Here is a 14,896-nt window from a genome sequence, read left to right on the forward strand (position 1 = left end):
GGGAGGGGGAAGGGGATGTGAGCAGGAGGTTGCAGGAGGGAAGGGGGGATAAAAGAATTTCAGTTGCTCTATTATTTTTCCAAATACTTTGTTTTGGCTCTTTTCCCCTTTGATTTTATTTTATATATTTGGGTGTTTTGCCTCCATGGATGTCTGTGCCTGTTGTCTAGAGGGGCCAGAAGGGTATGTCGATCCTCTAGAACGGGAGTTAACAATTACGAGCCACCACAGGGTACTGGGAATTGAACCCCGGCTTCTCTGAAAGAGAAGTCAATGTTCTCCACCACAGAGGCATCTCTCCGGTCCCAAACGTCAACCTAAGCATTTTGTTACCTTGCTTTGCTTTGGTTTGTTTGGTTGCTTGTTTGGTTTTGGTTTTTTGGTTTTTTGTTTTTGTTTTTGTTTTTTAGATAAGGTCTCTTGCTGGTCTGGAATTCTCACCAAGTAGACAGACTAGGCTGGCCTGCGAGCGAGCCTGCCCAGCCTGTGAGCCTGCGACAGCTAATCTTGGTTGTTAACCTCTATCAGATCGACCTGCGGCCTTGTCTGCAGGGCACTATCTTGATAGCTAATTGATGTAGGAGGGCCGAACCACTCTGGGTGGTGCCTGTCCCTGTGGGCGTAGGGGGACTAAGCTGTCTAAGAAAATCAGGCAGGCTGGGAGCCTGGAAGCAAGCCACTAGGCAGCAGTCTTGGGGGGGGAGGAGGGGGGTCACTCCTTCAGTTCTTCTGTCCAGGTGCCTCTTCTGTTTTGGGGTTTTGGTTTGCTTTTGTTTTTTCGAGACAGGGTTTCTCTGAGTAGCCCTGGCTGTCCTGGAACTTGCTCTGTAGACCAGGCTGGCCTCAAAACACAGTGAGACCCGCCTGCCTCTGCCTCCTGAGTGCTGGAATAAAAGGTGTGTGCCACCTATTTTTTTTTTATCTTTTTTTTATCTTTTTTTTTTTTTTTTTTTTTTTCGATTTTTGGAGACAGGGTCTTTCGGTGTTGCCTTGGCTGCCCTGGACTCTCTCTGTAGACCAGGCTGGCCTTGGAACTCACATCGATCCACCAGCCTCTGCCTCCCGAGTGCTGGGATTAAAGGTGTGCTTCACCATGCCCGGCTTAAAATCATGCTACTTACCCAAATGTGGGGTGGGTAGGTTTTTTTTTAATTTTTATTTAATTTATTTTTAATGTGCATTAGTGTGAAAGTGTCAGATCCCTTGGAACTGGAGTTACAGACAGTTGTAAGCTGCCATGTGGGTGCTAGGAATTGAACCCAGGTCCTTTGGAAGTGCAAACAGTGCTCTTAACCACTGAGCCATCTCTTCAGTCCGCGCCCACCCCACCCCACCCCCGGCCTCTTTTTAACAGTGGACCTGTAAGCTGAATTAAGCCTTTCCTCTTCAATTTGCTTTTAGCCAGTGTGTATGTGTGTGGTTTTTGTTGCTTGTTTGTTTGTTTTTATTTTTCAAGACAGGGTTTCTCTGTGTAGCCTCGGCTGTGGTGGACTCACTTTGTAGACCAGGCTGGCCTCAAACTCACAGAGATCTCTGCCTGCCTCTGCCTCCCTGAGTGCTGGGATTACAGGCCTGTGCCTCCGCACTGGGTTTATCCAGTTTTTTGGGTTGTTTTTTTTTTGTTTGTTTTGTTTTGTTTTGTTTTTTTATCACAGCAACAGAGCCAGCTAGGATAGGAATTGATGTGTAGGCATCACTGTAATAGGCCTGACCATGTGGCGTTCATGTTTTGCTGGAGGAAGGGGTGGGATTTTCAAGCTCTGGACTAGAAAAGCACAGAGTTTGATGAGCTGTTGTGGAAACTTGAAAGATGATGCTGAGAGCAATACTTAAAATGGAGGAGGCCTGACTTGTAAAGTATGGGCATGAGTTGGGGCGGAAGGGGGGTGGGGATCAAAGTTTCTGTCAGGACCATTTGTGTGTTATGTGTTTGAATTAAGAATCTGTGGTCAGGGCTGGAGAGATGGCTCAGTGGTTAAGAGCACTGACTGCTCTTCCAGAGGTCCTGAGTTCAACTCCCAGCAACCACATGGTGGCTCACAACCATCTATAATGTGATCTAATGCATACTGTATACATAATAAATAAATCTTAAAAAAAAAAAAAAAAAAAAAGAATCTGTGGTCAACCGGGCAGTAGTGGTGCACACCTTTAATCTCAGCACTTGGGAGGCAGAGGCATTCGAGGCCAGCCTGGTCTACAAAGTGAGTCCAGGACAGCCAAGGCTACACAGAGAAACCCTGTCTCAAAAGAAGAAGAAGAAGAAGAAGAAGAAGAAGAAGAAGAAGAAGAAGAAGAAGAAGAAGAAGAAGAAGAAGAAGAAGAAGAAGAAGAAGAAGAAGAAGCAGCAGCAGCAGCTGTGGTCTTAGGACCTCCCAAGTGCTGGGACTAAAGGCGTGCGCCACCACCACCCGGCTTTCTTTTTGATTTCTTGGGACAAGGTGTCATGTATTTCAAGCCGGCCTCACACTCGCTGTGTAGCCAAGGATGACCGTGAGCCTCTCTGATCCTCTTGCCTCCAACTCCCAAATGCTAGAATTATGAGCATGTGCAGCTAGCCTAGTTTTGATTTTTTGTTGTTTTTTTCCATTTACATGTATATACTCACACATATATAAAAATGTTAAGCCGGACTGTATTCTCAGGATTTGGGAGGCAGAGGCAGGAGGATCATCAAAATTATAGAGGCTAGCCTAGTCAGTATACCTAATGAGTCAAGGTGGCTGCATACAGTTTTTTTTTTTTTTTAATAGTTTTTGGTTAGACAGTATCTCCAAGTATGAAGGCTGCCCTTGAACTTCTTTATTCTTTGTTTGTTTGTTTGTTTGAGACAGGGTTTTTCTGTGTAGCCTTGGCTGTCCTGGACTTGCTTTGAAGATGAGGCTGGCCTCGAACTCACAGAGACCTGCCTGCCTCTGCCTCCCTGAGTGGTGGGATTACAGGCGTGTGCCACCGCGCCTGGCTAACTTCTAACTTCTAACACTCTTGCCATCAGTGCTGGAGTTCCAGGTGTACACGGCTATGCTCTGTTTCGAGCAAATAACTTATTTTATCATTAATATATTTTTATCATTAATTTATTTAGCTTTAAGACAGGGCCTCTCTACATAACCCTGGCTAGTCTGGAACTTGCTATGTACACCAGGCTGGCCTCCAGTTTAGAGGATGCCTGTCTCTGCCTCTGGAGTGCTGGGAGTAAAGTCCTCTGCCGCTGCCGCGCTTGGCTATTCCTGTTATTTTGACACAGGGTCTCCATATGTATGTAGGTCAGGCTAACTTTTGAACTGAACCTGAAAATCCTCCTGCCTCCTCTTGAACATTTGGCCATTTTATTCTGTCTTAGTGGTGCACCCCTGTAACCATAACCCACGGGAGGAGGTAGAAGCATGAGGCTCAGGACTCACAAGGGCATCCTCCACAATAAAGCTAGTTCTAGGTTGGCCTGGCATACACGAGACCCTGTCTAAACACAAAAGCAAAACAAACCACCAAACCAAACCAAAGCCAAACGGAAAACACTGGCAGCAAGATGGATTTTGTAGGGGTGAGGCAGACTGCTGCCTGTCTGGTGCCTTGAAGGAGGTAGGTGGCTGAAGAGCCGGGCTGGCCTGGGAGTAGGAAGCAAGAGACCTCTGTTTCTTTCTATTGCTGTATAACATTTTACTGCATCTTTTTACTTCAGGCTTCCTGTGGGAACTTTAAAAAACACATCAGCCAGCCCAGCAGCAGTGGTGGCGCACGCCTTTATTCCCAGCACTCGGAGGCAGAGGCAGGTAGATCGCTGTGAGTTCGAGGCCAGCCTGGTCTGCAAAGCAAGTCCAGGACAGCCAAGGCTACACAGAGAGACCTTGCCTCGAAACACCAAAACATAAAAAAATAAAAAAACACACCAGCCTGAGTTCAGCGCAGGTACCTCTGCTTTTCCCCAGGCTCGTGCACAGTGAACATAATAGCTAACTCAAAATGTATAACCCTAGCTGAAAACTTGGCTGAAGCCTCACTCCTCCCCATCACCATGGAATCTCCATCAGGACCGGCAGCAGCCTGTGGTAAGGATCCAAAACATCCAATGCCAGGTCCCTTTCCAGACCAGAGGAGCTGGAAGTGATCAGCAAGGCCTAAGCACTAGCCTGTGCATAGCCACATTGTCCCATAGATGGCGCTGGTTCTCTCTCTCCTTCCCTCCCTCCCTCCCCTTTGTTAATGCCACAGGACAAACGTAGGACCTCATTTGTGCTGGGGAAAGAAGGCTTTCCCACTACCTCCTTTACTAGCCCTGTGTCTCCTTTTTTTCTTCCTTTTTTTTTGTTTTTGTTTTTTTTGTTTTTGTTTTTTGTTTTTTGAGACAAGGTTTCTCTGTGTAGCCTTGGCTGTCTGGACTCACTTTGTAGACCAGGCTGACCTCGAACTCATAGAGATCCGCCTGCCTCTGCCTCCCGAGTGCTGAGATTAAAAGCGTGCGCCACCACCGCCCAGCTATCTTTCTTTCTTTCTTTCTTGTATGCTTATTTCCCCATTTTATTCTCTGGCATTTGCTTATGCTCCTTGAAGTAGGGACCTTACTTTCTTAACTTCCGTGTCTTTCACGAGGATATAAAAATCAGGAGAAGATGCTCTGGGTACCTAGCTTGTGTCCCGTGCCTCCCGTTCATAGTTGCCGCCCTGCCGGAAGTCACAGGTTGCCTCCGACGAAGGTGTGCATGACTCTGGGCCGCAGAGAATGGCAAGGTCACATTCTGGTATTGGTTTTGAAGGAAGATGTAAAGTGCACTGTGGGAGGCGGATCGCTATGAGTTCGAGGCCAGCCTGGTCTACAAAGTGAGTCCAGGACAGCCAGGGCTACACAGCGAAACCCTATCTCAAAAAAAAGAAAGAAAGAAAAACCAACTAAATAAGTAAATAAATGCTCTGTGGGGCAGAAGGCCAGAGAGAGTATGGACAGACAGATCTACGGAGGAACTGTGCTATGGATTGGTGGTGGAAGGTAAGGAAGGTTAGAGAGGAAGGAAGTGTGTGTGTGTGATATAATCACCTGAACTTTAGCTCAAAGGAAATCAATGCCTCTGGCCTCCGGAGACACTGGTACACACAGACAGACAGACAGACAGACAGACACACACACACACACACACACACTGAAAAAAAAAAAAGCCTGCTTAAAAATAAAGTTAGACTGAATCCATCCATGCCCACTGTGTCTTGAGGCTTTTCTTCTGCTTCCCTTTCCTGTAAACGTTTTCTTCTGTGGGCAAGGTGCTGTGTCCCTGTAACACTAGCAATGGTGAGACGGGAGATGAGGCAGCTCGCCCCTCAGAGCTTGCTGGCCTACCATGCTTCTAAGCCTGTGGGAGACGGTCTCATTAAAAAGAGGCAAGAGACCCCATAAATGTCTCCAGGTTGTCTTATGACTTCCACTCTCACCACATAGAGAAATATGCACACGCACGCATATGAAATAAATTAAAACACAATAAAAATTTAAGCCTCGCTTTTGCGTGACATTTATTATTTATTGTGGTGGGGGGTGGGGGTGGGTGCCCACACACCATCGCCTGTGAGTGAAAGTCAGGAGACAGTCTCAGAATTGGGGGGTTGGGGGTGGGGTGGGAGGGACACGCTGGACCAGAGAGGCCATTCTTACACCATCTGGCTAAAATGCAAGCCATGAGGTTAGTTACGCAGCCTTTACCACTGAGCTCTGTAAACTTCATTTTCAGATGTGAAGTTGCTCAGTGATGTGGGCTGGGCTACCCCGACAGTCCCTTGAAGTTGATGTGCAGAACTGTGGTTCATAATCCTAGCTGTGTCCAGGTCTTTACCTCCCTGCAGCACCCCCAGCGCCTCGCCTGACTGCTGTTAAGTGTAATTAACAATCATGGACACGAGGCGGCAGCAAAGCACCGCCGGTGTTGCCTAAGACTTAACCTGGCCTTCATCAAAGATTAATTCTGTTCTACTCCCTTGTAAAATGACAAGTTTCAGGTGAGTGTGAAACATTTGCGTTTACAGCTGGAAGACACTTTAAAGAAGAGCTGGTGAAACTTCAATGTGCTTACAGACCACTCAAGGTTATTTATTGGTTTTAGTTTAAGAATCTTCCCCCCACCTGTCTTTTTGTTTGTTTGTTTGGTTGGTTTGGTTTTTCAAGACAGGATTTCTCTGTGTAGCCTTGGCTGTCCTGGACTCACTTTGTAGACCAGGCTGGCCTCGAACTCACAGCGATCCGCCTGCCTCTGCCTCCCGAGTGCTGGAATTAGAGGCGTGTGCCACCACGCCCTGCCGTTCCTTAGATTTCTGAAGAAACAAGGCAGAGGGAAGCTGAGAAAGAATGGATGTGTTGAAACAGTATTCATTTTTATTGTTTTTTTGGTTTTTTCGAGACAGGGTTTCTCTGTGTAGCCTTGGCCATCCTGGACTCACTTTGTAGACCAGGCTGGTCTCGAACTCACAGCGATCCGCCTGCCTCTGCCTCCCGAGTGCTGGGATTATGAAACAGTATTCAGAGAAAAGGGCAGTACTGGTGGAAGGCACTGGAAGTTGTAAAACAAAAATAGGAAAAACCTAAATACATGTAAGACTCCTTCCAAGGAGGAAACATTTACTACCTCTAAATCAGTTGGTTTTGTGTACTTGATATAGTTAAGTTACACACACACACAAATGTAAAAAGTCACAAGCGGGCAGCTTGCTTTAGCTAAAATTTTAAAGGATTCACAGAAGATTTGTAGGTGTTGGGAATAAGCAAACAAAACTTATTCTAAGTACTGCCATTTGTTTCCAGGTTTCACTTTATTGTAGGGAGAAACTAAGTTCAAGTCTCCAGACCCTAGGGGAGCTGGAGACTTCCCAAGAGCTGAACAGCTTCTGTAGCAAGGAGACAGTTGTTCTGAGTCCAGACACCTCAGGGACAACGTCTCCATCTTGCTGATGGGGGTCCAAGAAATTCATGTTCCCAGGCCCAGGGACCTATTCCTATCCTGACTGATGGAAGCTCCCTTGCTCAGCCCCTCATGTCAAAATATGATTGGCCAGTGCTACAGCCCACCCCGCTCCCCCTTGCTCTGTCATTTTATCCTTTAAATATGTATTACAACATCCCTTCAGGGTCGCAGTTCAGCTCCCGAGTCTGTTCTGTGGCCCTGATGAATCAGTGGTGGCTTGATGACAATACATTTTTGTCACTTGTGTTTGAGTTATGTTGGGTTTAAGTGGACCCCACATCAATAGGGGCTGGAGAGCTGGTTCTGTAGTTAAGAATACTTTTTTTTTTTTTTTTCCTGGGCATGGTGGCACGTGCCTTTAATCCCAGCACTTGGGAGGCAGAGACAGGTGGATCACTGTGAGTTCAAGGCCAGCCTGGTCTACAGAGCGAGTCCGGGACAGCCAAGGCTACACAGAAAAACCCTGTCTCGAAACCCTCCCCCCCCCAAAAAAAAAAAGAAAGAAAAAGAGAACTCTATTTTGAAAATTCTTTAGAGGCTATAACGAAAGCAAAGAAAATTCTGGGAATAGCTTTCTACTAAATTCTGTGTCAAATGGAAATAACATGTCCTGGTTTAAGATAAAGGCAGATGGAGAAAGAAATATCCTGCTATATTACATTTTTTTTTCATCTGTAGCCAGGCATAGTGGTGCGCACCTTTAATCTCAGCAGAGGCAGATGGCTCTCCGTGAGTTCAAGGCTAGCCTGGTTTACACAGCAAATTCTAGGACAGCCAGAAATATGTAGAGAGGCCCTGTCTCAAAACTATTTTTTTCTTCCTCACTTATAAGAGCTGTGTTCTCTCAGGAAAGCCACACTCGCCAGGACCACGGCCGTCTCTTTTTTTCACTCTCACACTCAAACCTATGAGCAACTGTCTTTATCCTACAGGCCAGTCCTAAAATCCCTTTAGCAATGTTGAAGCCTTGAATCCCAGTTTGTCCTGTGTCAGGTCCCTAAAGTTTTGGGGACTTCCTCTGGCTTCTGAGGGTGGCAAGGTGGGACTGCATCACTCCTGCAGTCCATCTTTTCGTGGGGTTCCCTGCCCACAGGAGACCCACTTACTGTTTCATTGCCAATAGCCCTCAAAATAGAAATTCCTTACCTTCCTAATATCTCAACCTTTCTAATACAGTTTCTCGTGTTGTGCTGACCCCCTCGCAGCTATAAAATTATTTTCGTTGCTACTTCACGACTGTAATCTTGCTACTGTTATGAGGCTTAGTTAAATCATCTGTGATCCCTAATGGTCTTAGGGGGTGGGTCGCGACCCACCCACAGGTTGAGAATGCCTGCCTAGGTCCCCCCCCACCCCCCACCCCCGCCATACTTGGTTCCTGGCTCATAATAACAAACACATGGCTTTTGAGGGGATATCATCCTAAGACTTGATATCACACACATCTGAAGCCAGTCTCTTGCCTCTAGAGAGCAGCTCAGGACACCACGGGAACAACTTTCCTGAAGCAGCCTGTTCAGAATTAGCTGCGTCCTGTCCGGTCCGACCTTGTGTACTTAGTCTCCAAAGCCAGAGTCTGCATCTTGACACTGCCCGCAAAATTAGCATTTTACAAGGTGAGGGGAGGGTCGTGGGGGAGGGGGGATTAGGGAACTATGCCGGCCTCAGAATTGCTGAGCTAACTTTTTTGTTTTGTTTTGTTTTGTTTGTTTTTCGAGACAGGGTTTCTCTATGTAGCCTTGGCTGTCCTAGACTCGCTTTGTAGACCAGGCTGCCCTCGAACTCACAGGGATCCGCCTGCCTCTGCCTCCTGAGCGCCACCATGACCGGCCTGAGCTCTCTAACTTAATATGGTGAATCTAAATTTAAACCCCATGCGTTCTCACTTTATATGTACCCATTGGGGGTATTAGGGAAACATTAAGAAAAAAAATCATCAATAAAGGGGCCTCCCCTTCAGTTATTTAACCCTTGAAACAAGAGGTATGTTAACATATAAACACATATATAAACATAAGCATTACAAGGATTTTTGAGGATTAAAAAAAGAATCACTACTGCCTCTTTAAAATAAACAAATACAGTGCGAGTTCTAGGACACCCAAGGCTACACACAGAGAAACCCTGTCTCAAAAAATCAACCAAACAACCAAACAACCAAATGAGCTAGGCCTGTTAGTGCACACCTTTGATCCCAGCACTCGGGAGGCAGAGGCAGGTAGATCTCTGTGAGTTTGAGGCCAGCCTGGTCTACAGAGTGATTTCCAGGACAACCAGGACTACACAGAGAAACCCTGCCTCCAAAAAAACAAAACAAAACAAATTAAACAAACAAATAAAGGAACAGACAGGACTTTCAAGGTCCATAGCTTAGCCAACCCTATGTGAGATACAGTGCTAGAGGCTAGAGAGACGCCTCAGCACCATCTGTAAGTACAGTCCCAGGGGATCCCATGTCTCCTCCACTTCCACACTTACCAGGCACACTCTGTGGTACCCAGACATACATCAGGCAAAGCACCTGTACATACAAAATTGAAGAAGAAGAAGGATGAGGAGGAGGAGGAGGAGACAGAGACAGAGAAGGAGGCAGTACAACTCTAAACATATTGTTAATTTTAAATTTATTTATTTATTTTATGTGTATGTGTCTAGGAATTACAGATGGAAAAGAGTCATCTTGTGGGTGCTAGGAATTGAACTCAGGTCCTCGATAAGACTATCATATATTCTTAAACACTGAGCCATATCTTCAGCCCGCTTTATTTTTAAGTGGTCATTTAAAAAAAAAAAAAGAAAGAAAAACCTACTTCAGGGCAGAGCGTGGTGGTGCACACCTTTAATTCCAGCACTCGGGAGGCAGAGGCAGGCAGATCCCTGTGAGTTCAAAGGCCAGCCTGGTCTACAAAGCGAGTCCAGGACAGCCAAGATAACATAGAGAAAACTTGTCTCAAAAAAACAAACAAACAAAAAAAGGTAAATAAATAAAAACCTGCTTCAGTGGGCCTGGCATGGTAGTGTTCATCTTTTAGTTGTTTGTTTGTTTTGTTGTTTTTTGTTTTTCGAGGCAGGGTTTCTCTGTGTAGACTTCGCTGTCCTGGATTCGCTTTGTGGAGCAGGCTGGACTCGAACTCACAGCGATCCAGCCACCTCTGCTTCCCAAGGGCTGAGATTGCAGCCATGCGCCGTGGTGTGCCTATCTATGGTGGTGTTCATCTTTAATCTCAGCTCTTGAGAGGTAGAGACAAGTGGATCTCTAAGTGACGCTGGTCTACAGAATGAACACAGCCTGGCAACACAGAGAAAACCTGTTTCCAAAAAACCAAAATAAGTAAATATAAAAGCCGCTTCAGCCGGGCGTGGTGGCGCACGCCTTTAATCCCAGCACTCGGGAGGCAGAGGCAGGCGGATCGCTGTGAGTTCGAGGCCTGCCTGGTCTACAAAGTGAGTCCAGGATGGCCAAGGCTACACAGAGAAACTCTGTCTCGAAAAACCAAAAAAAAAAAAAAAGCCGCTTCAAGGATCATAAATATATCCCGTAAAGTTTACAATAATGTATTACATCCTAGTAATCTTCTTGGGACAGTTATTCATCTTTGTGTTTCGAGTCTTAACGACAGAGTAGGTAAAACGATTTAGCATACTTACCAAAAAGGTAAACAGGTCACTTTAAAGAGATGAAGTACAAAATGCCAACAGTTACTCCTGCTACAAATGTGTCGGAACCCCTAATGAGAAATGAATGTTTAAAAGAATAAAACCAACAACAAAAAAAACAGCAACGCAGGGTGTGGTGGCACACATCTGTAATCCCAGCACTTGGGAGGCAGAGGCAGGTGGGTCTCTGTGAGTTCGAGGCCAGCCTGGTCTACAAAGTGAGTCCAGGACAGCCAAGGCTACACAGAGAGACCCTGTCTCAAAAAACCCAACAAACAAACAAAACAACATCAAAGTGCCTGGTAAAATGACCTAACTCTTTTTCTAATTGCATAGTATTTTTGTTAAACATTTGGAACTTTCGCATTAATGCCCCCTGATCACGTTCACTTCCCAGTCCTGCCAGGTTCACCCCCACCCTTAAGACCTCCCCAAAAACAAAAGAAGAAGAAAAAAAGAAAGAATAATAACCAAGCCCAATTTGTGTCACCCATATACTCCTTGGAGCAAGTTCAAACTCCTGGGCTTGTTTTTTATTTGTTTGTTCATTGTATGAGTGCTCTGCCTGCATGTACACCTGCACGCCAGAAGAGGGCATCAGATCCCTTTGTAGATGGTCATTAGCCACCATGTGACTGGAAGAGCAGCCAGTGCTCTTAGCCTCTGGGCCATCTCACTAGCCGCGAAAAGAGAAAAACGTTTTAAACGAAAACCATCCTTTGGATGAGAGAAAGTAATGTATAGTCAGTTACTGCTCCGAAATGGAAATGTAGAAAAAACATGTTAGATGATTAAACCGTGCTGTAGGAAGATGACGGAGCTGGGCGGTGGTGGCGCACTACTTTAATCCCAGCACTTGGGAGGCAGAAGCAGGCGGATCGCTGTGAGTTCGAGGCCAGCCTGGTCTACAAAGTGAGTCTAGGACAGCCAAGGCTACACAGAGAAACTCTGTCTCAAAAAAACAAAAAAAGAAAAAAAAAAAAAAAAAAAGATGACAGAAAAACTCTGTAAGGCCCAGAAACAATAACCCTGAAATAAAAAAGTTAATGTGTGGCTTTATTTACAACCATAAAGTTTCCTTTCCTCCGCCACCCCCATTTTTCCCTTTAAAAGAAAAAAGACAAGATCTCACTCACTATGTAGACCAGGCTGTATCTCAGAGGTCTGCCTGCCTCTACCTGCAGGGTGCTGGAACAAAGGGTGGGTGCTACCAACCCCGTGTGTGTTGCACCTGTTCCCTCTCGGGCTCACGTGGTTTCCCCTTCTTAAAGTTACTATTGCTATTATGACAACCCTGGGCAGTGGGTGGCACAGGCCTTTAATCCCAGCAGTGGGGGGAAGGGGGGCAGCCTGGTCTACAGAGTGAGTTCCAGGACAGCAAGGGCTACACAGAGAAAACCCTGTCTTGAAAAACAAACAAGCAAACAAACAAAACGCACCGTGACCAAAAAGCAAGTTGGGAGGAAAAGGTTACACTTCTACATCTCTGTCGATCATGGAAGAAGTCAGGACAGGGACTCAAACACAGCAGGGACCAGGAGGCAGGAGCTGATGCAGAGGCCATGGAGGGGTACTGCTTACTGGATTGCTCCCTGCGGCTTGCTCGGTTTGTTTCCTTTTCTTTTCTTTTTTGGTTTTTCGAGACAGAGTTTCTCTGTGTAATAGCCCTGGCTATCCTGAAACTCTCTTCGTAACTAGTCTGGCCTTGAACTCACAGAGATCTGACTGCCTCTGCTGGGATTAAAGGCGTGAGCCACCATGTCTGGCCTCAGTTGCTTTCTTTTATTTTTTTGTTTTGTTTTTCGAGACAGAGTTTCTCTGTGTAGCCTTGGCTGTCCTAGACTTGCATTGTACACCCAGCTGGCCTTGAACTCACAGCGATCCTCCTGCCTCTGCCTCCCAAGTGCTGGGATTAAAGGAGTGTGCCACCACCACCCAGCCTCAGTTGCTTTCTTATAGAGCCCATGGACCGCCAGCCCAGGGACAGCACCACCTGCAGCCACCCCAATCAATCAAGCATTAAGAAAATGTCCTGCAGGCTTGCCTACAGCCTGCTCTTATGGAGGGGCTCTCTTAATGAGGTTCTTCTGCTCAGGCGACTTTAGCCGGTGCCAGGTTGACGTGAACCCATCCCTTTTATTTTTCGTCTTTTAAAAAGTGACTCAGTGAAGCTGGGCGTGCGTGGCACACGCCTTTAATCCCAGCACTCGGGAGGCAGAGGCAGGGGGATTGCTGTGAGTTTGAGGCCAGCCTGGAACTACAAAGCGAGTCCAGGACAGCCAAGGCTACACAGAGACACCCTGTCCCGGAAAAAAAAAAAAAAAAAAAAAGAAAGACTCAGTGCGTTTCCATAGGAGACCTCAGGTTCTTGGGGGCTTGCTAAGTGACTGCTGCCAGAATAAACCTGACCTTGAATGCAGTTTCATCACGTACATACAGGCGGATGTGAGCATGCACCCCCAAATATGAAAAAAAAAATCGAACTGGGTATTAAAAACGCTTTCATTAGCCACAAAACTGAGAATTTTGTAAATAAATCTATGGGCAGGCAGGGCCCTGAGCAAGCATGCATGCATGCATGCATGCATCCATCCATCCATCCATCCACACGTATATGAGTCTTTCCTAAGTGGTTGCTCTACCCTAAACAGCAGCCTAGTTCTACTGGGCTGAATGGCAGAGCAGTGAGGGCCTCTCTAGAAGGTGCATAACAGCCACGGCTAAGCTTGGTCCTCTGGCTGTCTCCTTCTGCTATGCTCAGCAGGAAGAACAGAGCTAGATGCAGGCCCGGGCCATCAGCCAACTGCTCTGATAGGTTTCTAAGAAACAAATCCTCTTGCCAACTGCTTGTCCTCACGGGCCCAGTTCAGCAAAATCTCACAGCTAGGCAAACGGTAGCAGACTACTGGATTGGGGATGCTTCACTGTTCATACTTAAGGTGACCTTTTTGTGTATGTGGGGGGGGGGCAGGTTTGGTTTTTTGAGACAGGGCTTCTCTGTGTAGTCTTGACAACCGTGGTTCTCCACCTTCCTAATGTTACAATGTTCCTCCTGTTGTGGGGACCGCACCCCCCACACCACAACTGTAACGTTATTTTTCCATTGCTACTTCCCAATTGTGACTTTGCTACTGTCATGAATTGTAATGAAATATCTGACAGGCAGATGGTATAACCTCCAAAGGGGTCTCGACCCACAGGTTGAGAACCACTGCCTGTCATACAAGTCAATGATCCGCCCGGCATGGTGGCGCACGTCTGTAATCCCAGCACTCGGGAGGCAGAGGCAGGTGGATCGCTCTGAGTTCGAGGCCAGCCTGGTCTACAAAGGGAGTCCAGGACAGCCAAGGCTAACACAGAGATACCCTGTCTCAAAAAAACAAAACAAAACAAAACAAAAACAAAAACAAAAAACAAGTCAACGATCCTTTACCTTGTGTTCTGATAGGAAAACTGAGAAACAGAAAACACAGCAACTGTATCCAGTCACTAGGCCCTAGACAGCAGATCATATGGAGCACAGGATACCCCTTTACAGCCCCGACAGCAACTCCTCCACCCCAAAGGCCTTAGGAAACGGCTGTGGGCCAGAGAGGGGATGGCAGAGATCCCTGAACATGAACTACTCTCCCATTGGGTCCTCTGGTCCTTCTCAAAGACTGTGTGGCACAGCGCCCCCTGCAAGACACCAAAACCAGAGTCCAAGAGGTGGGGTGGGGGGTGGGGGCGCTTGGCTTTCTTCACCTGCTTGTCCCCTGTCTGACACTGGAATCTTCAGTAGCCACAGTCTGGAAATGAACGACGACAGAATGACGCTTCCCCATGAAAAACCGCTGGGGTCAGCAGAGCTCCCTCTGAGGGGCCGATGGGGGTGGGGTGGGGTAGGGATAGGGGCGTGCCTATCAGTGTGAAGCCTTCAAAGGTCTCACGCCTAAGGAGGGTGACCCAGTTAACATGTCCGTGATCAATGAGTGAGCACTCCTCCCTTTCCACACCACAGTGGGGGAAACACTTCGTCAGTGGTGTGAAAAACGGAGAAGTGAAAAATTATTAATTAAGCCGCAGAGAAGGCTAGCACGGTGACGCGTGCTTGTCCTCTCAGCGGAAAGGAGGAGGCAGGAGGAAAGTCCGAGACAGCTTCTGGTACAGCGTGAGGCCCTTTCAGTACGGCGAGCAGAAATCTAAAGGGGCTAAGAAGAGCCCGGGGTCCGGATCAAACACATAGTCAACCCTCAGAATCCGTGGGGAACTGAATTCAGGAGCCCTACACACCCCCAAAAGCCATGGAAGCTCTGAGT

Source organism: Acomys russatus, chromosome 19, assembly GCF_903995435.1.
Source record: "Acomys russatus chromosome 19, mAcoRus1.1, whole genome shotgun sequence".
Classification (NCBI taxonomy): Eukaryota; Metazoa; Chordata; class Mammalia; order Rodentia; family Muridae; genus Acomys; species Acomys russatus.